We start from the raw sequence: 22,864 nt of genomic DNA on the forward strand, positions 1-22,864 counted from the left end.
TTCCTACGGGCTATTCCTGCTGCAGCTGCACTGGGGTGTGGTCCACTTGCTTCATCATCATCGTCCGGTGCATCTGGCACTTGTATCCATGGGGCATTGCTGCATACACATATGTTATGCAACACACAACGATCATCTCGCACACAATGCCTGGACTGTACAGGAGCCTTCAACCTGTGATGTCCAGGCACCTGAAACATGATTTCAATACACCAAATGTGCGTTCAATGATACCCCTGGTTCATTTGTGGGCCAAATTGTACTGCCTCTGGGCCTGTGTGTTCGGGACTCGGAGGGGTGTCATCATCCAAGCGCAGAGTGCATATCCTTGGTCACCTGTGACAGAGCAAAGAGACATAAGTCAATAGTTGGTTCTGCATGATGTGTTGGCAGTCTCACTAGTTCATTGGTGTGTGATATGTGTGACTTTGTGATTCCTGTATGAAATGTACTGCTTGGTGCAAATGAGGGGCATCAATGTGTATTACGTAGCCTCACTGCTGCTCCTCCCTCCTCCGAGCCTATTCACTAGTGTGCGCAGTGCAGGTGCAATTGCACCCCTACGGCACACCATTGTCATGCCTGTCTGCACATGTTCACAATCCTGACAATGACACAGTGACGTGCACTGAAGGTGGGCGGCAACATGTGTGTAGGCCTATGGTAAGGACAGGGCGGACACAGATGTAGAGTTCATGCCTGGCTGAACTCGCCATGCAGTTGAGGGTAGACCTTTGGACTATGCTGCGGAAATAGCGACACACACAACAGTTAGCATGTCTGATCGCAGACCCCAAGTGGGCTTGCTCTCCTTCATTAACCCCTTTGGACGAGCCCGACCTCCGGGGGCATGCTACAAAGCAATATTGTATATTGCGTGACAGGTGGTGCCGACACTACACCAGAGATAACCGCATTAGCAACTACCATGGCAAGGCCGAAACTCAACCACTCACAGAGACACGTGTTGAATGACCACACCCCTACGCCCTGCTGCCATACTCCGGTCCACTCCCTTACACTCACATGGGGGTCCGACAGCGCTACATGTCCCAGGTCTACCCCACTGCCTGAGGTGACAAGGTTGCACCCGCAGTAAACAGCACAATGTAATGTGGTATGGCCCGGGGCCCTCATGCATACATAATGAACACATGGACACACTGAGTTAATTTGTGGAACTGGCTAAGGGCATGTGCGCCCTGCACCTTTTATTGCCAGGGTCACACGTTCAGTGATGCCTATGTTGGATGGGTGTTGGGTAGAGTAAGCCACCCCTCAGGTATTGGTTGGTGCTGGCAACAACTACAACAGTGATCAGACAATCAGTAGTTCAAAGTACAAACAGCAAGAGTCCATGACTTGAGCTGCACAGAGTTAGTGGTCCCAGATGCACTGCGGCAGGCGCAGGTACACCCGCAAGGGACAGTGACTTGCAGTGCACTGAGATAGGGCCACGCGAGCTGAGCGTGTCCTCGTTGATGTCCAAGGAGAATGTCACGGAGTGTTACGGGGGACAGTGGAAGGTGTCCATCCAGGGTATGAGGCAGAGGGCAGAAGCTAGCAGAAGCAGGCAATATGGAGGAGTTGAATGGTACAGTCTACTTTTTCCCACCATGTCAGTATCAGCTACATGATGATGATTACAGCAACAAGGCCACAGACTCAGACGCCACCAAAGTACATTCAGAGAGTTTTCCTGACTCCCTTGGCAAAGAGTCAGTGGCGCCAGAGCTGGAAGGGGATGCAGTCTGTGTTGAGGCCTGTACAATGACATCAAGTCAGTCACATATTAAACAAGGCTCCGTTCCAAAGGTGTGACATACAGGACCGCAGTGTGGGCCGGAGGCAGCGGTCAGCATGGACCCACAGCTGCATGTCATTGCCTTGCGATGCACAGAGTTAGTGGCACCAGAGCAGTTGTTGGTAATGTTCGATCACCTCCGTAACGAGGATCTTTTTTTCCTCAGAACTGAACCACGTCTTCCTTTTACTCCTCTCCTTGCGTACAATGATGTGTACTCCGCCATTGCATAATCAAGACTCCGTTCCAAATGTGTGACCCACTCGACCACAGTGTTGTCCGGACTGAGCCAGAAGTCAGCAAGGGCCCACAGACACGTGTGGTTGGAATGCTATGCACAGAGTTGGTGGCACCACATCGAATGGAGTATAGTGACATAAACACAGCCATGAAATATGTACTCTGCTATTGTGTAATCAAGACTCAGTTCCTAATGTGTGACCTACTTGTCCGCCGGGTATGCCGGTGGAGTACGTCAACGAGAAAGGAGTACTGTGGGGTTTGCTCACGGAAGCCGTGATGGTTTGAGGTGGCTGCCAAGGTCTCGGGCTTGGAGCTTGCACCGGAACATGGTGGGCCCTCTTGGAGACACGCAGGTGTTGGAAGTTGAGCAGTGAGGCCTGGATGCGCAAGAGAGGGCAAGATGAGGTCCGGAGACCAGTGGCCTGGGGTGCAGCAGGCACACAGGATCGCAGGCAACACCGCTCACGGCGTCGGCCTTGTGGCGCTGTGAGAGGCGCTGGCCATTCAGGAAGAGAACCACGCCCACGGCTACATGCTTTTTATTCACCCCCCCTATGCTAGGCTGGCGTACGCCGGGCCAGCCCACACCGCACATCCTTACAGGGGGGATGTAACAGGTTACATCTCCAAGATCTTCTCCACTGGCTGGGGTGACATGGGTGCATCCACTGTCCACAACACTACCACCACCAGCAGTATATGTCGACATGGATATGTCTGTGGTCTGTATACTGCAGTCTGTCCAGCACATCCACACCACACTTGACATTGTGTGCATTCTCATTCATGGGTCACTTGCCTCCTTCGCACTTGCCTGGTTCCGACCTCTCCTCACATTTTGCTATTGTGTGGCTGAGGTGCCATGCCGTTGATGGCTCATGTAAATGCCTAGCCCAGGTTACCGCAGTATGTTGTGCTGTTGTGTATGGCAGGTGTGCATGTTGTTTGGCATGTTGTATGTGAGTTTGTAACATGTGCATCCCAGAGTTGTGAGTTTCATGATTGTGGAGTTGAGGTGTGTGGTGTGTTCATTTGGTACTTACCAACGACCGCTGCATTTCCGTAGGTGCCATCCTGGAAGCGCCGATTGATGATGGACTGTCAGAAGATGCATGAGTCATGCACACTGCCTGGGTAGTTGGCGACAACATTGGAGGAGAGTACCCGGTGGTCCACTATTGCCTGCACATTGATGGAATGCGTGCACTTTCTGTTGCAGTAATTGTGTGCAGGGTCAGCAGGGGGCACAAGTAGGACATGTGTGCAGTCAATTGCCCCCAACACATGAGGAAATCCAGCTATGGCTAGAAGCCCTGCTTGGTCTCCACCTGTTCCTGCGCAGTGTGGGGGAAGTCTAGGTACTGGGGTGACAAGCTGATGGCATCCAGGAAAGGTGTGAGGAACTGGCTGTGAGACTCCTCCAACTCTGGCAGTTGTTGGTTGGAATGTCCCAGAGGCCAACAGGTGCAGCACAGCCAGCAGCTTTGTCTGTGGTGGGATGTTGGTTGTCCGCTGTGTTGGTGCCACCAGCCTGTGGGCAATGATATTCAGGATGTGGAGGATGGTTGTCCTTTTGAGTCTGTAGTGGGCAATGACATTCTCTGGTGTTAAGTCTGTGAGGTTGGTGCTTTTCCTGGAAGTCTGCTGTCTTTGAGCTGCCTCTGTGGTGGTCCGGGAGGGTGGCAGGGGGTTGCGGGGGGCTGGAGGGCGGTGGAGTGCCTGGGGGGTGGTGGCGGTGGGTGTTGTGGCCCTGTTGGGGCTCTGAGCTGCATGATGCGTATCTCCATGGCATCTGTTTTTCTTCAGGTGTGTCTCTGGGCTGGGCTCCCTTTTATGGTGCCGGTTGTCATCCAACTTCGCACAAGGTCAGAGCAGGTGTTAATTTCCTGCTGCTAAGGCGTTTTATTGCTTGTTTTGTGATCTCATCGCCGATCTGGCAGGTCGTTGAGAATGTTGCGAAGTGGTGTGCTTGCTGCTTTTTGCACAGGAATGCCTACTCTGCATCTCAGTAGCGTTAGTTGCCGGTGTCATCTGTGGCGATGCTTTTAGCGGCTGCTATCGCAGGTAAACTGGTGATATGGGTTGTTTGCACCGGCTTGTGAATGGGGGGATGAATTTATTGCGACTTTGGCTGAGATAAAGTGCCAATAACTCAGCGATACATCCTTGAGAATATGCCCCTCTGATTGTTAATTAGCCTGTGATAAGTGGTCTTGGGATGGAAAAGTCCTCTGCATTGGTTATGAACCTGTTACCCCAGACCCTGAGTGCCCAACTGTACTGCTGTCTAGTTCCCTAATGTTGATTTTCGTTGTCATAGGAAAACACGGACCATGCATGTGCACATGATATAGGCCTGCTTCACAGAATGTGGTCTTGTTGGACCAGGAGGGGCAACCAAAACACTACCTTCACAGTGGTGGAAGGATACTGCCTTCACCAGGAGTTAAGAAGCACAAGCCTGGTGGTCGCAGCATACTGTGTAGTGATCAGTAGGAGTCAATAGGTTCTTTTTAAGCTATGTCACTGAAGTGAGGCCTACAGGCTCACTCACCTTTTTAAAAGTTTAGCTGCTTTGTGCTTAACTCGCCCTTGGCCTACATCAGTTAGATGTAGAAGTGCTGCGCAAAGCAGAAGTGGTGACTATGGGATAGATGGATGTGTGCATGGGAAGGGGACAGTGCCGAAATTGAGCAGTGCTGTGCAGATCATGCATGGTGAGTGTGTGTACTGAGTGTATGTATACCTGTGAGGGATACATTACATTAGAGATATAGTGCTCTACAATGGGTGCATAGTGGAAGCATAAGCTGGGTGTATGTGTGCCTTTGAGAAGTACAATACATGAAGGGTGAAGTGTTTTAAGCAGCACGCACATGGAAAACGTGTGCTGACAGTGTGTGTGTTTGCAAGTAGCACACCATGGCAGAATACAGAAAGTCTACACTACTGAGCTGTGCACACAGAATGAAAGTGTGGGATGAATGTAAATGTGTAGGTGAAGGCACAATGCCTGAAGGTAACAGTACTGGATAGTGTATGTGCTATGGCCATATACTGAGTGCAAGGGTGCCTGTAATGGTACATTACATGGAGTACCCTGGGTTATATTTTGGAAAGCCCAGACCTACCTGGTGAAGATATGAGAAGTAGAGGAATTCCCTAAAGACTAATTCATGTATTCTACATTCATGTGAGCTGGGTGGGACGCACTGGCAGAAGGGAGAGAAAAACTCCCCCTGTACACTTTAAAGGGTGATCTTTGATTCAGTGATAGATCACAAGAAAAAGGAATGGACATTATTTCAGGATGGAGAGGGGGTGATAACGGAATTATAAAGAGTCGGGTTGGGATCCTCGAATTAACCTCTGATACTCATATCAAAGTGTCTGACATCCAGGTATGAACTATACTCACTCCTATGGTCTGTGCTGAGGGACTATCAGCTTTGGAGTTTCTCCTGCAGTGACAGACAGCCTCTCAAGAGGATGAAGAGAGAGAAAAGTGTACACTTCAAGAGAAACAGAACTCCTGCATAAATCTTCAAAGACCCAGACCCTAAATCACATTTCGTGTCAGGAAATTGTCTATATTTTTCATCTGTCAAGCAGCAGGATGGGCTGCATGAGGAGGGAAAGTTCTGCAAGACTTCTGCCTGTGTGAGTGCCTGCGATCGGGGTCACTCGCTGGGATGTTGCAAACCTCTTCACTGCTGGAGTGGATAAGACTGATTAAGGGCCTCTTGAGCAACGGAAGAACATGCTGCTGAGGGCAGTGCACCATCAAGACACCTTTGACCATTTTATGAAGAGTCGAAGTGGACTCTTGAGTTAAAGCCTACTAGTGAGCATTTTCTGGATGCGGCCACCAGTGAATGGGGAATAACGCCTTCTATATTACGGAGCGCTGGTGGGAGAGGGATTTACTAGCAAAACACGTTATTCTATAAATAGGTATTTGACTGGACATTGACATTATTGTGCACTCTTTGAGTTATGACTCATTGACTTGTATTCGCACTTTTCTCCCGAGGGAAGCTTGGACTGCTCGACCATAGTCACCACTGGGAGTCAATTGCAGAAGGAGTACTTGGCCCATTGCTCAGGTTCCACAGTAGGTCAGGCACTGGGACATCAGTAGTAAAAGGGCTCAGATCCTATTTTTGAGCCCAGTAACCCCTGGTTTGCTCCATGGCCCCCTGAAAGGGGCTCTAACAAATGAGTTCACGTTTTCTGTCAGGCATTAAGGAGAAGACGGCACACACAAGAAGAGGTGGTGGGTTTAACATTGCAGCCACCAATATGCCTCATATAATATTTGCTTTGTCCCTGCTCACCCGTGCTTCTTCTAGCGTACAATGAACAGAGATTTGGAAATGATGGCAAGCGGGTCAGGGGTGGCTAACCCACCAGAAGCCTTTATGGGGAGGCTTTCCTCTGTGTTCCTTTTTCTTCTTGGACAGCAGAATCAGAGACGTGCTGGGCTCCTTCCCTTTCCACTGTTTCTTCTCAATTTTTGGGGCTGGTGTGCCCCATTGACACTGGGGTGGTGCTTATGGGAAGACAATGATTCTCTATGGGCCCATCATTTGTTTTTTCTTAAGTCACTGACAGTTTTTTATATGTCCTAATGGATGACACTGTCTATTGAAAATGTTGCCAAAAAGTGGTGAAAGAGTCACAATCTCATTGTCTGTTTAGTATGGTCATTTTAGAACCGTTAAATATTTTGCTCTAAATATTGGGTGCCTAGTACATAATGAGAGGGTGGGTGTGTGAGTGTGTGTGTGCGTGTGTGCACAAGTGCCTGTGTGAGTGACTTTGGTGACATATATATGATTGATATATAGAGAGCTGCCCTAATTGATAGACTGGGGTCAGGGAAAGATTGCTTTTCCTAATAATGAACATGTGAGTAATTTATGCTAAATATTTTTATGTGAATAAAGTGACTAATAAGTTAACTAATAATTACTTTTGGAGTTTGATTGTGTTAGTCTGTTTGATGTAGCGTGCAGACAATGTGAGGCTAAGATTTGTAGTAGCTGCCGGAAGAGTGGGAAACAGTTTATCGTATGACCTGCTTGACTATGTACAAAGATTTGACTGTTATTTGATCTCCCTTGTTTTGTTGATCCCACCAGAGCAACTAGGTCACCTTAAGATCATTGAAGGACTATACTCTCCCCAGAGCAGGCAAATAAGACAAAGCAGCAGGCAAGGCTACAATACTGATCTCAGGAAAGAACTGGCAAACTTATTGGCCCATTCCTGTTAATCAGGTGGAGGTCAACTGGAGATCTGTAAAAAGGATGCAGCCATCTTCTTGCAGAAGTCAAAGAACCTTTGAGCTCCCTAACTGCAACAGAGATATATTGGATCCTAAAGAGTATTAAATAGATGAATACTAGGTTCAGTTGGTGCACATTTGTACTCTAAAACCAGTCAAGATTACAATAACTTAAAACTAGGTTTCTCCTGTATGCACTTAACACTGACATAAGAAAATTCTAAACTTATATCTGCGGTGTCCTATGACTGCATACAAGTGGAAAGTCCATATTGTGTCAAATAACTTCCCACTCTGTTGTTCGGTTTCTAATTCTCCAAAGGAGTGCATTGGGGAGTTGCAAAACATGGTGAAGAGAGCCATGGTTATTGAGTCTTGTCCCACCAGGCATGGCCTACTTCCAGGGCAACCAAAGCCATTCATATTTCACCATCAAAAGTAATGGCTCTGCCAAAGAAGGACAAGTTAGTCCATTGCTGTTTCCAGAGGATAAACTCAAAGTTGGTGCTAGAAACTTTTTTTAAGTTGGAAGATTCCGGCTTGTAAATAATTACGTCACAATTTATATCCCATATCGAAGAAATGTTTGAGGAAGGTTAAATTAAAAAATGTAGACCAGATTCATTTGTTTCTTGGCAGATTAAATAACTCTTGGTATTTGGTATTACTAGTGGCCTATTCAAAATTATTGATTCAAAAAGAGATCATACTTATAACTGAGCCTGAAGGCATCCAGAATAAAATTGCTTTGGGATATATTGAATAGATATTCATGACATATAGAGAGGAAGCATTAATTCTCCATTGCGATTTTGAAGGTGGTATGTTGTACAGAAGTAGTCATCTTCCATATATAGTGTTTTTGACAGTGTGCATATTGTACGAACAATTATGTTTTTTATGTTAACAACTTCAACTTCAGCCCTCACTCATGTTACGAACGTGCAGGACAAATGACGTGTTTATAGATTTACACAGCAGCACATGATGGCTGATCTGTTATATATCTTCAACCTCAGTGCAGCTATAGCTCATGGTTCAGTAAAGGTTTATGCTAGTATAAGTGGGCTTCCATACACAATGATTCACAATATCGTCTATGGTGGGGTGAGCATCTGACGCCCTACTCCTACTGCTAGACGTCCACATGTCAACCCAAGCTATGATGGATGGAAGACATGACACTGAGTAAACTGGGAGAACTTTACGTAAAACCTATGCTATAATCCTCTGTGTAGCTCGTGTTTTAAGATTGCCTAATGTTGCCTTCTGTCGATCATATCCCCATCTGTCAAAATATTTATCGAAGTTCTTATGTGCCATATGCTGTATTATGAGGACGAATGTGAAATTGTTCCAAAGGTTCAGACTGGATCTAGTGCAGGGATGTCCCTGGTGCACAACGTGGCAACCCTAACTATGTTGGACTACTGTTCATAGAAATGCCATATTGATGTACTGTGCATTTGTGTACTTTTTCATGACATTTGCCACTGTGGACAGAGTCAAACTGTGTGTGAAGGTGTTAGATTGCGGAGTACTTGCTGGTCCACCCTATTAGAAAGTTATGCAGTAATATGAGGCCCATTTCGAGGCTTGCTGGCACAAAAAAGTGTTAGGACCCATTTTTTGTTGTTGTTGTATTAATGTGCTCTTGTGCGTCTACTGTTTAACATCTACCTAAATGTTCTTTGAAGCTGGGTGTGCACTGTTCTCTCTGAATGTAGGTTGGTAGCAGGTTGGTTCATTGCTCTCGCAATCAATCAGGATTCATAAAGTGCGGCTAAAAGCTTGATAGGGTACCCAGGCGATTGCAGGTTCCGGAGTCTTATTCAAACAGCCAGGTTTTGAGGCCCATTCGTTATTCCGGAAGTGAGGTGATGGTCTGGAGCGTGGGGAGGTGTTTCTAGGCTTTTGCTGCGATATGGGGGAAGAAGCTTCCTTCACTACTGCTTCAGTTGATGCCGGGAATATGTGCAATGTGGAATGGAGGCGGAGAGTAGTCTTCTCATGGATTAGTGGAAGTTCAGGTGGTGGTTAATGTATGTGGGTCCTTGGATGTGCAGACCCTTGTGTGCATGGATCAGCAGCTTGATTTGTCATCTCTTCTGTATGGGGAGCCAGTAGAGTTGCCTGAGGTGGAGTGTGATGTTGGTTCATCGGGGAAGGCCAAGGATGAGTCTGTATGCAACGTTCTGTACGGATGAAGTCTCTGTAGGAGGTGCGCAGTGATTCCTACATAGAGGTTGTTGCCGTAGTCCAGTCGGCTGGTGATGAGGGCCTGTGTCACTGTGTGTCTCCTGTGTAGGGGTAGCCACTTGAAGATCTTACGTAGCTTGCGCAGAGTGAGGAAGCAGGTGGAAGAGATGTTGTTAATCTGTGATTTCATGGTGAGCTTTTTGTCAATGATAATTCCACGATTTCTGGCGATATCGGGGGAGTGGGTGTGAGTCCTAGGTTTGATGGCCACCAGGAGTCATACCATGTGTTGCTGCTGTTGCCAAAGATCAGTACTTCCGACTAGTCTGTGTTCAGGCAGTTGTTCGTCATGCAGTCAGTAATATTTGTCATGCATCTGTGGAACATGTTTTTGTTGGTAGTGGGGTCATCAGTGAGTGAGAGGATGAGTTGGGTGTCATCTGCGTAGGAAATTATGTTGAGAACGTGGAAGCTAACGATTTTGGCGAGTGGAGTCATATATGCATTGATGCTCATGGAGGTGAGGGATGAGCCCTGGGGGAGATGAGTTTGTACTGTTGGCTAGATCTTCTATCAGTATACAATGTGGTGTAAGGTTTCTTAAGTGCTTTGCCGGGATAAACAGCCTCAGCATTAACTTGGGGAAAACAAATGGCTTTTGATTTAGGCTCAAACCAATTATTTATAGTTGGCATTTGTGCACCAAAGTGTGAGAGGTTGTAACTGCATATCTACATCTTTGCATGCCGAAGGACCATCAATTCGAGTTGACCATGATGCTTTATGCCAAGAGAGAGTCCATGGTTGCCATCAATGTGGCATCTGCTAGGTCTAATCGAAATGTTGGCAGTTCAATTTATGAAGGCATGTTTGACCAAGATTTTGCCCAATATTGTGTAATGGAGAACCATGTGGGTCCCCATTTGCAAAACAGATCTCAGAGCACAAAAAGTATCAGTGCAGTAGCTCATTTGGCCTACGCAATCCAGTCCCTTCTGAGGCAGTTAGGCTGGAATTGTCAATGGAACCTGCACCTGGATTCTTTTTGACTAGCTGCAGAGCTGAAATTTATCTTGGATGTTCCTTGCTTAATTCAATTTTTTGTATCCAGTGTATATCTAATAGAACAATTAAAAACACTTGTAAGTTCCTGTATAAATAAAGGATTACAAATCTATATTTGCAAAGCAAACCCACTTTTTATGTAACCATAAAACCATGGGGCCGACTCATAAAGGCTTTTTGGAGTATGTAAATTAGTACTCCTGTAGTACTCTTTTACCTACTCTTACATACATTTGGGAATTGGCCCAAACACATCTAAAACAGGAATACAATGAGAATTTTCAGTGGATATTCATTTAAATTGAGTGCAAATTGATAGGGCTGTGCCTTCTTTGCACCTGTAATAATATGGAAAGCTAGATGTTTCAGGGCAGATGCACAAAGGCATGTAAGAGTTTGTACAAAAGTACTCATTTCGTCTCACAATTGCCTTTGTAAATCCGACCCAATATTGCTATAAGGGTTTTATTCTCAATGTCATGTGATCATATATGATGTTCAGGCTTGTCCCTTTTTTACCAATATGGTTGCTTGGAAAGATATAAATGAGATTAGAAGGATGGGCACTGAGATACACACAGCGTCATTCACTCATGAACTGCTGGACCCCGATAAAGATCTTATTCAACTCCTATTATCAGTTCAAGGTGCAATAATGGATAACTGGGATGTGCTTTATGAAAGCTTTGTCGAACTTGGGTTCTCTTTAAGAGTGTGTTAAGGTAGGTTTTTAAGTGCTGCTCTGCAATTATTATGTGGTGTGATGTTGCAGAATTCTGAGTTTCAATTTGATTTCACATTAAGGATGCTTCATATTTGAATCATGATTAGGGGTTTGTTTTTATAATTGTGAATGAGTAATGATTTCAATGATGTTTTAATAGTTTTGTTTTTATTGTTTGTGTGGTTTTGTTAAACCAATTATAAAAGTCTAATGAAAAAAATGAAAAAAATTGATTGAAGGGGTCAGCTACATGATGGTCTCTTCTGTCCAGAATATGTAGACTCTCTTTGTCAAGGTTCAGACTGAGGTGGTAGATTGGTGACTAACTTCCTATTCCAATAATGAGAACATATTTAGGAGATGTTAAGCACTTGAAAAAATGAATATCATCCTCTAATGAACATCTGTTTTCCCTGCCAAACAACTATGATATCTCATGACGAGAACAGGTAATGGAGAAATTGTCTGAGGTTTACTGCACCCTGTAGTTACTGGTTGCAGCAATATCCACACCCCTGTATATATCGGAATGTCAAATCTAGCAACACATATAGGGGGAAACAGCCCAGCAAACATCAGGGCATGCAGATTTTGATGAGGAAAAGACTAGCATCTATAAATTATTCTCCATTTTTGAAAGGCAACATTTATACCTGGAGGTAATTATCGCACCTAATGAATCCCAAATTCTGGCATATCAGATTTCATAGGGGATCTGCATGGACAGGATGCAAACCAGAAGTGCATAGAACTGCAACATGCGTCAGGTCCAGTTCAGAATACATTAGAGAAGCCAGCAACTGACAAAGAAGGGGTTCAAACAGGTAATTATGCAGACACAGTGGTCCATATGGCGTCTTAACGCATTGTACCTGACACTCAATCAGTGCGCTGAATTACTTGTGACTGAACTTCAGGCATTTGTAGACATAAATTAAGGCTCAATGACCTCTGCATTACATTCTTGACCTCAGGTGAGGCCACCATGCGAGGCCGGGTGAAATATTATTTACAAGATTGGAAATTCAAGAAGCGGCGACAAGTGACGACCCACAAGGCTTAAATTATGGCGCGGAAAGTCAATCCCAAACCTAAACCCAAAGAGAGCCATTAGAAAGCCTTTCTCGCCATCTACACCTGGTAAGAAATTCAATGCAACAGATTTACCTGTTCAACAAACAATTAGGGAGGGTCTAAGGGCAGGTTTACCGACCGGCCAGATATAAGCCCCGAACTCAATACACAACAACAAATAATATCTGGGGGTCAAAGAGTAGGTCAGTAAGTCAATATTTTTCTCCATATACTCTTGAGCCTTGACTTGGCCGTTCACTTACTATTATTTCTCAATGATACTGTTTTGCACAGATTTACCTGGACAAGGCCTGTCGCTGCTGAGCCAAGTTTATGAGCACGGGGACAAAACGGGAAAACTTCTCCGTTGGTTAGCCACCAAAGGCCTGACATCTAGGGTGATTGCTGAGATCACTGATGCTAGGGTAGCCCGCAGGAATGCAGCCATGGATAAAGCACCTGTATGCACAAACTTCTACTGCTCCCTATATACTGAGAGTCCACGACCGACACATCAACAGGATAACTCAATCATGAATGACATACCTTTGGCAAATGTCTGCCTCTCTTCTGGTAGGAATTAGAAGAACCTCTCACAGTGGAAGAGATAAATGAAGCCTTGCTGGGTATAAAAGCCTGGCCTAAATGGCTTCCCATTGGAATTCTACAGCAAATGCCATGACATCCTCATTCCCCTCCTTCTGAACCTCTGTCTAGAGGCTATATCTAAAGGCTCAGCCCATGGTTGTGGTCCTCCCTTTGGAAGGCTGGTCGCCAGAGCGTTGCTCCTCAAACAGACTCATCAACAGTGAGGTCAAAATCTATGCTAAGGTTCTGGCAAACAGACTCCACAGAGTCATCAAACTCTTGGTACAACTGAACTGACTGGCCACAACCCTAGCCACTGCACACCGCACTTGAAGGTGTCAATGGTCTGTCTGCACACCCTACAAAACCCATGCACCCTCCTAGTGATGGACTTCGAGAAGGCATTTGACTTTGTTTACTTTTCCTTTTTGACTGAAGTTCTTGAGAAGATGGACTTTGGGCCCATATTCCAGAGTGATTTTAGAGTACTGTACTCAGCCCTGTTGACCCGAGTTAGGATGCATAGAGTGGTTTTGGATTCCCTTCCAAATCCATAGGGGTACCAGCAGTAGCGGCTAGCAGGGAATGAGGGCGAAGGGGCGCGGGAAAGTTGGGGGGGACAAAAGAATTTTTTTTTTAAACCACAACTTCTGCCGGACATGTCTCTTATCTGTGACTCCGGAACAAGGAAGCACCCAGGCTCCCGAAAGCCAATCATAATGCTGCAATGCAGCGTTGTGATTGGTCTGAGCACCGTGTATCAGAGCTCAGATGGAGCTCGGGGGCCTGGCCATATTACCCACCAGGCTGTGTAATGCAGCATGGTGGGGAACATGCAGAGTGTACAATTGGAATGGGTAAAACACTCCTCCCATGTGCCCCCAGGCCCGCCCTGCCCTAACCGAGCCCCGAACATGCAATAAAGAAAATGATAATAACTATGTTATTATCATTTTATTTTTTCCTGCCCAAAGAGCAGTGGGGCGATGCTCCAGCGCCTTAGTGGAGGAGCCTCCCCTGAACACCCGGCAGTAACATCCCCTCTGTCCCCATTTCTTTTTGCTCTACCCATAGAGCCCCTGGTGAGCCTTATTAGATGCGACGTTCAGGTACATACCTGGATCTGGGACAGAGGGCCAGAAGAAAAGAGTGCACACTACACAGATGACATGCTGCTCCTCCGGTAAACCCCCATCTCTCTGGACCTGTATACTTGGAAATATTCGCGCTCTAGAGCAAGCGTAAGGGATGTGAGTAAAGTCCCTTCTGGTGCCACATTAGGGTGACCTTAGGACGAGGGCTCAGCCTGGCAAACCTACATAACCCTTAAACAGCTGAGCTTTAACTTTCTGAGGATACATATCTTGTGGGATCCAGACATAACATTGTGTCTGAACTTTCCCCACTTAACCCCAGATTCATCAAAGTCCTGTTTTGCGAGTCCTTAATAGCGAATTTTAAGGATCCACTATTAAAGACTCGCAAAACGGGATGCATGTAGAAATCGCAATAATTTTAGCGATTTCTAAAGCTTCCTTATTTGCGATTCGCTAATTGCTAATCGCAAATAAGGAATGGCTTTCCCATTCATTCCTATGGGCCTAAAGGCCCATAGGAATGAATGGGGAGTCATTCCTTATTTGGGATTAGCAATTAGCGAATCACAAATAAGGAAGCAATTCCAAGGGTGCCAGGGTGTCCAAAGGACACCCTGTTGCACCCCTGAAACGGTAATGTCCACTGGTGTTGCGCACACACATGTCCCAAGGACATGTGTGTGTGTAACTACCACGTAGTTAGACTTCGCGGTAAATAGCGGCCCCAGATTGCGATTTCGCAATTTTGAAATGGTTCATGAATTGCATTTAAGGAATCTCAAATTGAGATTCCTTAAATGCAATGAATCGCAATTTAGCGATTTCTACATTTGCGATTTTTGCTTTTGGGATGATGCATCCCAAATGCAAAAATAGTGCTCGCAAAGGGCCAGATTCTCAGAATCTAGCCCTTTGCGAGGCGATTCTGGTTTGATGAATCTGGCTGCTAGTCGCCAAGATGAAGGGACACTTTTCCAATTAGGGAAAACATCAGATAAGCATGCAAGGCAGTGTGACCCAATTTAAAAAGATGCTACTTACACCTTTCTTATATGTCCTCCACATCAACACAGCTCACACCCCTATGGTAAGGGAAAATGTTTCAACACACTGCCCGACGGAAGTATTTCAAAGGTTGGGATAGAATGTGCATCAACTCCCTGGGAAATATATGGCATAATGATCACCAAAGCTCTTTTCAAGAACTCCAGAGCAAATTTTCCCTCTCACTGACCCACTTTCATAAATTCCTACAACTTCACCATGCACTCACAAGAAATATAGCTGGAGGGACAGTTCTACCAGAATACAACCCACCATAGGCGAAGATCTGAACGGGTCATCCCTCAAAGCTGGAAAACTGTGATTGTTAAGCCTCTGCTTAAGAAATCCAACTTGGACCCCTCTGAATTGAAAAACTATCGGCCCATTTCTTTGCTACCCATTCCTGCCAAGATTCTGAAGAAACATCTAAATGCCAAGTTGATGACTTTTTTGGAACAATAGCATCTGCTGGACACTTCCCAGTATGGATTTAGGCGCAACCATGGGACCGAGATGGCACTAATATCCACAGTCAATAACATATGTTCCATGGTTGATGCTGAGCAGGCTGCGGTGCTGATTCTGTTGGACCTATCCGCGTCCTTTGACACCTCTCTCCCATCAGGATGATTGACGGCCTACAGGAAATTGGGGTCACGGACTTAGCCTTGAAGCTCTGTCACCCTTCCTGACGGATACAAAATGAATAAAAACAAAGTACCTGCAAGTCACTTACCTAAACGTACCCGCCTCTGGCAAGCCGGGTTGTTGCCCAAACCTAGGGAACCCGGCTGCACTCATGCAGTTCATGGTCTGAACTTGCCCAAGCATCAAACGGTTGTGGAGGGAATAAAGGAACGCTCACACAGATCCTAGGGCGACCGGTGGATCACACACCTAGGGTGGCCCTTCTGATTATATTGGAGGATGTAGGTGGTCCCAGAAGTGAACGCACACTGATAGGAATGGCTGTGATAGCTGCGAAGCGCAATTTGGCTTGAAAATTGAGGATCTCCCTTCCGCCATCACTATCAGAATGGCAGGCTGTAGTAGAGTGGAGTGGATAATTGGAACAACCAATTTTTCAGGTATGGGGCTGTCTCCAGAAAGGTGAGGATTTAGGGCGCATGGTGGTCACACTATGGGCTAGTAAACGTATAAAAAGGGTCAATATAGCTATTATCTGTGCTACTTGCCTAAAGATTGTAAGGCCCGCTAGAGCAACACATCAGGAATGTGTGTTCTGGTTTTTTATGCAAAAGATTGGTGTTAAGCAACACATGAAATTATGATAATACCACAGAGTAAACTTTTTTTTTTACATGTTTACATTCCAAATTTTTAAGATTTCAGGCAAAAATGAAATGTGCAACATCAGATGATATAATGTGATAGCATTTTATTGGGCAAGGCTTCAGGTACTTCACTAAGGGCCAGATGTAGGAAGGCTATTACTGGTGGGTAACGGCCGAAATTAACGAATTTCGGCCGTTACTGACCGGTAATAGGCTTTTCTGATGTAGGGGCCGAAATTAAGGATTCGGTAATTTACTGAATCAGTAATTTAAGGAATCGGTAAATTATCGATTTCTTAAATACCGATTCGCTAAATTACCAAATTCCTAATGTAGGGAGCACTTACATGAGTGCTTATCCCATGTTAGGATTCGTTATTTACCACCAACTACAAGTGGGTGGTAAATAATGAAAAAAAAACAAAAAGCAATTTTATGCAAATTGCCTCAGTGCCATGTTGCAGACATACATGCCCTTAGGGCATGTATATCTGCAACATGTGCACCCATACACAATTGAGGGGTGCAACAGGGTGTCAAAGTGACACCCTGTCACCCTTCAATGTTTTCCCCCTTTCAGAAATTTCCATTCATTCCTATGGGCCTCCAGGCCCATAGGAATGAATAGCAATTACCGAATCAGTAAATACCGATTTGGTAAATACCGATTCTTACAGATTCGGTCAAATTTACCGAAAAATTACCTACATATTATTTACCTATTCTTAAATACCTAATCGGTAAAATTCGGTATTTAAGAATAGGTAAATAGTATTTACCTACATCTGGCCCTAAATGTATAAGAATCCTTATGGAAGGTAGATGAGCATTGTCTGATCTTAACAGTATTGCTCAAACTATAGTGCTTTAAATACTTTGAAAATTACACTAAATAAACTCAGTTTAGCAACATGAAAAAAAAAATCACTATTGATGTACCGAACAAATGACAAGCGAATAAGGCTAATTTGCTGTGTTTTTCTGTTTCTAGTATTAGCAGAAAGATGCTTCCCTATTTTAAATCGAAAGGAAGAAGAAAGCTTGCATTTGTAGTGAGTTGTTTATATGTTGTGCGTGCTGGATTTTCCCCTCACAGAAACCTTCTCCTAGCATGGCTGACATAAGGGTTGTGTTGTAGGCAGCTGCTTCATCACAAATGACTGGTATTATTAATACATCCGTTGCACTAGACTCGTGTTTTTCACACCAGCTGCATTGTGGTCACATTCTAGATTTGCCTTTTGATGCAGCTTGGCAGCACCTGCTGTTGCTGCTGTTTGACAGTTGCTCTTGTTAACTTCGACACAAGCGATGTGTTAGGCATTTCTCAGGGCAGTATCCGAGCAGCAGATGCATGAAACAATCAAAAGATGTAAATACGTCCAATCATCCAAATCGGAGGGAGAAAACCTTTTGCTTGCAAAATACTCTGCCTGGTTGGAGGCAGCCCATTAATGGCCATGGTCTGCTCAACGTTCAATTCACCTACTGTTGAGGCCTCCATTAAAGTTCATGAGCCTCTAAAATATGGGGGCATATCAACAAGAGGCAGCGATAATATTATTGCTGCTTTAGAGCCGTTTTCGGGCGCGAAGTTGCGATAATATTATCGCATTATCAACAAGGACACGCTAGCACGTTTTTCCTAGCATTGGTGCCCCTTGTCAGCACGCCTCCCCTCGCATCGCTAATGAGATGCAAAGGAGGCATGTCTGACAAAACATCATGGGTAAATATCGCTAGCCCGGCTTCGTGAAATTAACAACGAGAGTTAGCGATATTTGAAATCGCGTTAAGTATGCCTTAATGCAGGAATATTGGGGCAGATTTATGTTAACTGGCGCATCCCCAGGGATGCGCCAGTTAACATGCGCCACAGTGCGCCACAGCTCCGCCAGCCATGGTGCGCCGCATTTATAATGAAACGCACCATGGTGCAAAAACGGCACAGATGCGTGACGCATCTGTGCCGGAAATGTGGCGCATTGCTGGAGTTGCGTCGCAAGCGCGACGCAGGTTCAGCAAGGCTCGGGGGTGCCCCATTTTAACAATGCTGCGTCAAGACCTACGCCTGCTTCAAGCAGGCGAAGGCTTTTGACACAGCATTGGCTTAAAAGTGACTGAGTGAAATCTGATAGATATCACTCAGCCACTTTTGCGAGGCGCACCTGCCCCGGAACGCCCACCCTGCGCCGGAACGCCCACAAGCGGTGCAGGGCTTTACAACGTGACGCATCTGCCTAGATGCGTCACGTTGTAAATCGTTCGTAGGGATGCGCCACGTTTACGCCGCCTTGCGTGACGCAACAGCGGCGTAAACATGGCGCAAGGGCCTCATAAATCTGCCCCTTAACGTCTAAGGCATACCTAACATGGGGGGTGGATTGTGAGGCTAAGACCACAGGCCCTATCACCAAGGACATCGCCGTTTTCCATGGAACATCGCTGGAAAACCAGTGATTTCCATGGAAAACACTACTATCACTGGAATAATTATCGTCATTGCGCTATGCGTTGTTGATACAGCGCTAGCATGGCGATAATTTCCAGCGATAGCTGGCGATATGCAATCTGACGCTCAGAGCGGCCAGGCTGCTGCTTGTTGATATGCCCCATGTTTGCCGCAGGTTCTTGCCTTTGCCCCATGCAAGGGAGCCTTCAATCGAGCAGGAACATTAGCCCCGATAAAACACACATGGGTAACCCCAATGCCAAATACCGGTGTACTCTGAATTAGGGCATCAGTTGGGTGTTTACCCAACTGAGGACCTAATTCAGAGCACACTGGTATTTGGCATGTTAATACCTTACAGTAAAATGTAGGTATAAAGTGTGTTCCCGGGGTCTTTAGAGGATTAGGAGGGTAACTTCATTGTACCCCTCACTTTTTTTAAATACATTTCAGCCTTTGGGGATGGAGTCTCTGGGGCTTTTTTTAGGCTCGGGGGCTGTGCACCCCTCCTCCCTTTTATTGCACTTCGGTTCTGGGGGATGGTTCTCTGGGGCCTCTCAAAGGCTCAGGGAGCAGGGGGTCACATGCCCCCTCCCCATATTAAATTCAAGCGCCCCATGGCTCCTGGCCCACCCTAGGATTTTTTTTATTTTTTATTTTTTTTAAACAAGCTGGAGATTTGCAGATCCTCCTCGAATTTGCTGCAACATTTTTTTTTTAAATATGTTTGGCCCCAGGCACCCTGGGGCCAAAATTGTTTTTTAAGATGTATGTTGACATGATGGCAGCCAATCAGATCTCACTATGAGATCTTCTGCCCCGTGGATCCTCCGCAACATGAAATATACAAAGTTTTTGAGCATTACACCAAATCATAAAAAAAACACTCTTTCTGGACTAAGATCTAGCTTTCTACCAAATGTGGCGTAAATTCCTTAAGTAGTTTGCGCTGCAGCTGTGCTTGAACTTCCTAAGGAAAAATGAATGGTGAAAACGTGTTTTGATACCCTGCTTGATGGATCACCCCGAAACGTTCCATGCTCAAACTAATCTAAAAATAACACTTTTTTGGAAAGTTTTGTGTAGATTTGTCAAATGGTGCCGCACACTTACCTTAATACTTATCCTTTGTTGGAAAGGCATGTGGTGTAAAGGCATTGCATGCTAAAGGATGTGTACTAAAGGCATCCCAATATAAAGACATTGTTGTAAAGGCTGTCTCCCCATGGGCTGAAACCTCGTATACAGGCCACCAGGGACCTGCACCAATTACGCCAGCGACATCACAGCCTTTGTCACACCCCCTTATCATTAACCCCAGCACCTTCATTCTCCCCAGAGACCTTAACTTTCACCTAGAAGACCGCTCCAACCGAAACTCTACAGCCCTTCTAGAAAACCTCATAATCCTTGGCTTTACCCAACACATTACTGAACCCATGCACACTGCCAAACACCTATTGGACATGCTTTTGTCATCAATTAGCAACATCACTGTTGACAAGCCAGGAACTATGACCTGGACAGACCAAACCCCTTGTGAGTTTCTGCATACCCATTCTGCCCCACCACAGATCTACCACCACCAGAACCTCCTACCACCGCTGGCAAAGCATTACAGAAGAGGAGTAGGCCTCCACCCTCTCAGTGCACCAGCCTGAGCACACCAACAACTTGACTAAAGCAATCAAGAACCTCAAAAGATGGATCACCGCATGTGCCGCCACGCTGGTCCCCTCAAGCACAACCCAGCTACAAGAGTCTGACCAGGGCCAGTTGGTAAAGAGAAGCACTCAAGATGGTTCATCTAGCATTGTTACTGGCCCCATGTCAGTTGGGGTGCCCTCCTTTCAAGATCCCCAGGTTACTTCACTACCTGTACTTTCTCATGCCCCTGTCGCTATTGATCTAACTTGTTCTAGTACACAGCAGGCAGCTGGTCCTAATCCTGTCACTGCTGACCATGGCTACCCTGATGATATCAAGACCTTGGTTGTACATCTTAGAGCTAAACTTAAGTTTGTTAAAGATGTTGTTCTTTCTTTAAGTTCAAGGGTGTCGGATCTTATCAGAATCAATAATGGTCTATTGGTAAAACCTAGGGAAAGGGAGTCTTGCTCCATCCATACCTGTGTTAATAAACCACTTTCCTACACACCCGGTCCGCCCCCAGTCCCAAGGCCCCAATGTTGGATGCCCCCACAATGCGGACCATTTGCTCTTTTCCATCAGTGGGTCTTCTGTGATTGCCACTGGTTCTTGCCTCTGTCCCATGCAAGGGAGCCTTCAATCGAGCAGGAACATTAGCCCCAAAACAAAAAAAACCCACACATTGGTAACCCCAATGATATCATTGCATCTCACCCTATGCATTAAAAAATGCCACTACTAAGGACATCCAATTTGGGGTCCATACAGAGATTTACCCTGCACCGCCAACTGGAATCAGTCTCGGTGCCCTTTCCTGTAGGTAGAACTTTTTGGACTTTCTGCCTAATTGCACCCCTACGTGGTGGTGCTAGTGAATGTGCTTTCAATTAACCCAAATACCTTCGATGGGTTTTTACAACTTAAGACAAGGTGTCTCACTGGCTGTCAATGAACGTAGCATTCACATGCAGAAAAATATGGGTTGTAGAGAGTGGTGGGTTGTCAGATGGCCACCAAATACCTGACATCTAGGGTGATTGCTGAGATCATTGATGCTAGGGTACCCCGCAGGAATGCAGCCATGGATAAAGCACCTGTATGCACAAACTACTACTGCTCCCTATATACTGAGAGTCCACGACCCACACATCAACAGGATAACTAAATCATGAATGATATGCCTTTGGCAAATTTCTGCCTCTCTTCTGGTAGGAATTAGAAGAACCTCTCATAGTGGAAGAGATAAATGAAGCCTTGCTGGGTATAAAAGCCGGCAAGACACCTGGCCTAAATGGCTTCCCATTGGAATTCTACAGCAAATGCCATGACATCACAGATTGCCAATCTATACAAAACAAATGATTAGACCAAAAAAGATTTTAGATGTTATATACATGGAATCACACTAGCAGCAGAGGCATCAATTTATGGAAGCTACCAAAAACAATTCAGATTTCATCCAATGAATGGATCTGTGATGATTAGCCTCTACTATTTCTTGGTGCCTCAGGCTTCTCAAGCTACACACGGTAAACCTACCTGGGACCAGTCTGCTCGCTTTACTTCCTCTGTTCCAGGGGTGAAGAGTATCCATCAATGCAGGGCTCCCCAAGGCCCCACAGTGTCCCACTGTGGTACTTTTGGGGAGAACCTTGTCCCTTTAACCTCCTCTAATACATTTGAAATTCTTGGTACCCTGGAGGGTGTAGACTGACTACCCAGTATTGAATCTGGAGCAGACAAGAGACCAGAGGAAGAAGAGATGGGAGGCAGCCCCTTAGAGTCTCACATCAGTGATCAGTTGGAGGTTCTTTCCTGGTAAATAACTGGCTTAGAAGCCAAGTTTAGGGATGCAAATTGGCAAAGACTTTATTAAATTTTTTTAGGTTCTAGCTTTTCAAGAAACCTGTTGGTAGCCCTTTACCGATCGGAATCGGCCGAAAATACCGATTTTCTGCCGTTTCCGACCGGTAAAGGGCTATGGAGATGTAGGGGCACCAAAAATGGACATATTCGGTAATTTTACCGAATCGGTATTTTTACCGAATCGGTAAAATTACAGAATCAGTAAATTTACCGATTCTGTAAATTTTACAGATTCGGTAAATTTACCATTCGGTAAAAATACCGAATATGTAATTTGAGATGTAGGTAGCATGTCTAACAGTGCTACAGGGCATTAAGAATTCGGTATTTACCATGCAATACAATTGCATGGTAAATTACGAATTCATGTGTACATGCACATCTGTGCATGTACACCTGTGCCATGTGGCACACAGACATGCCCTTAGGGCATGTCTGTGTGCCACATGGCGCAAAAGCCAGTTACAGGGGTG

This window comes from Lissotriton vulgaris, chromosome 4_1, assembly GCF_964263255.1.
Source record: "Lissotriton vulgaris chromosome 4_1, aLisVul1.2, whole genome shotgun sequence".
Classification (NCBI taxonomy): Eukaryota; Metazoa; Chordata; class Amphibia; order Caudata; family Salamandridae; genus Lissotriton; species Lissotriton vulgaris.